The sequence below is a fragment of the Poromitra crassiceps genome, assembly GCF_964638095.1.
Source record: "Poromitra crassiceps genome assembly, chromosome: 28".
NCBI lineage: Eukaryota > Metazoa > Chordata > Actinopteri > Beryciformes > Melamphaidae > Poromitra > Poromitra crassiceps.
Window position 1 is genome coordinate 4,937,524 of NC_139651.1, and position 2,500 is coordinate 4,940,023.

A 2,500-nucleotide genomic window follows, 5' to 3' on the forward strand; every position below is an offset into this window, starting at 1 on the left:
CGTCCATCTGGAGCGCCGGCGTCTGTCATCTGAACCAGATCTTCCTCCTCCGGCTACTCTAATCGTTTCAGGGACCGCTCTGTTTAAAATGTGGTGCTTCACACAGTGATGAGAGGAGGTATGCGCCGAGCATCCCGAGCATTGCGATCGAGGCTCCGCTCCAGATATTTTGACATAATAGACACTTTTTCAAATAAACAGCTGTCCCCTTTGTGGGAGGAAGCGTCCAATCTCAAATCTTGACTGAGTGGTGGGCAGGGTCAATAATGAGGCGCTGTTGTCACCGACTCCAGACGGTCATTTGAAGTGAAAACGTGTTTAATGGATGCTAATGGTGTCAGCCCCGTAACAGCCACAACAACAACACACAACGTGTCACACATCTGGCTTCCTTTAGCTTCCTTTCAGCTCCGAACAAATTAAAAACACCAGAACAATTTAGAGGAAGGAGAAAAAACAATGCAGTTGGAAATGCTCCTGCCAGATTTATTTGCTGGGACAAGCGTGTTCTTGTCCTCAGAGCATTAGCCTTCATTAAATCATCTATTATGCTTCTAATCCCCCGGTTGTTGTACTATAATTGGGCCTGGTCTGGTTTTCTGCTCCCACATGGTTATCATAAGAACTATGATCCTGGAATAATAAGGTAGTGGATAATCTTTTGTATTGAAGTCAGGATAAGAAGGATAAGACACAATTTAATCGCCAAGTCAAATTAATTTCGTGGGATTCTTTGTCGTTTATGGCGGCAATTAACAATGAGTCGTTTGGTCTATAAAATGTCACAAAATGATGAAAAAGGTTAATCACTTTCCCCCTAAAGCACAAGATGGCACCCTCTCTGGCCGCAGACGCCAGTAGAAAATCGGGGACAGCTCCAGCCGGGGACAGGTCCCCAAAAACGGGGACTGTCCCCGAAAATCAGGGACGTCTGGTCACCTTAGTATATAGGTCTAACTGGCAAGGCTCCAAGTCGAGGCGGACTTAAAACATGTTTCTCGCTTTCGTTTTTTCCCTGCGATGCTTTGAACTAGCCTTGTGGTCTCATCGTGTCGGCGTGATGGGGGACTCTGATGCATGATGGGGGACTCTGATGCATGATGGGGGGACTCTGATGCATGATGGGGGACTCTGATGCATGATGGGGGACTCTGATGCATGATGGGGGGACTCTGATGCATGATGGGGGACTCTGATGCATGATGGGGGACTCTGATGCATGATGGGGGGACTCTGATGCATGACGGGGGACTCTGATGCATGACGGGGGACTCTGATGCATGATGGGGGACTCTGATGCATGATGGGGGATTCTGATGCATGATGGGGGGATTCTGATGCATGATGGGGGACTCTGATGCATGATGGGGGACTCTGATGCATGATGGGGGGACTCTGATGCATGATGGGGGGACTCTGATGCATGATGGGGGGACTCTGATGCATGATGGGGGACTCTGATGCATGATGGGGGGACTCTGATGCATGATGGGGGACTCTGATGCATGATGGGGGACTCTGATGCATGATGGGGGACTCTGATGCATGATGTGGGGACTCTGATGCATGATGGGGGGACTCTGATGCATGATGGGGGGATTCTGATGCATGACGGGAGGACTCTGATGCATGACGGGGGGACTCTGATGCATGATGGGGGACTCTGATGCATGATGGGAGGACTCTGATGCATGACGGGGGGACTCTGATGCATGACGGGGGGACTCTGATGCATGATGGGGGACTCTGATGCATGACGGGAGGACTCTGATGCATGACGGGGGGACTCTGATGCATGATGGGGGACTCTGATGCATGATGGGGGGATTCTGATGAATGATGGGGGGACTCTGATGCATGATGGGGGGATTCTGATGCATGATGGGGGGATTCTGATGCATGATGGGGGACTCTGATGCATGATGGGGGGACTCTGATGCATGATGGGGGGATTCTGATGCATGATGGGGGGACTCTGATGCATGATGGGGGGACTCTGATGCATGATGGGGGGATTCTGATGCATGATGGGGGGACTCTGATGCATGATGGGGGGACTCTGATGCATGATGGGGGGACTCTGATGCATGATGGGGGACTCTGATGCATGATGGGGGGACTCTGATGCATGATGGGGGGATTCTGATGCATGATGGGGGGACTCTGATGCATGATGGGGGGACTCTGATGCATGATGGGGGGACTCTGATGCATGATGGGGGGATTCTGATGCATGATGGGGGGACTCTGATGCATGATGGGGGACTCTGATGCATGATGGGGGGATTCTGATGAATGATGGGGGGACTCTGATGCATGATGGGGGGATTCTGATGCATGATGGGGGGATTCTGATGCATGATGGGGGACTCTGATGCATGATGGGGGGACTCTGATGCATGATGGGGGGATTCTGATGCATGATGGGGGGACTCTGATGCATGATGGGGGGACTCTGATGCATGATGGGGGGACTCTGATGCATGATGGGGGGACTCTG

General features: G+C 51.6%; 1 protein-coding gene across 1 annotated transcript in view; it reads right to left on the bottom strand.

Annotated features, from left to right (window-relative positions):
- cemip (cell migration inducing hyaluronidase 1) overlaps positions 1-2,500 on the bottom strand; it is a 195,143-nt gene that overhangs the window by 50,793 nt on the left and 141,850 nt on the right. The gene's annotated exons all lie outside the window — the stretch shown is intronic.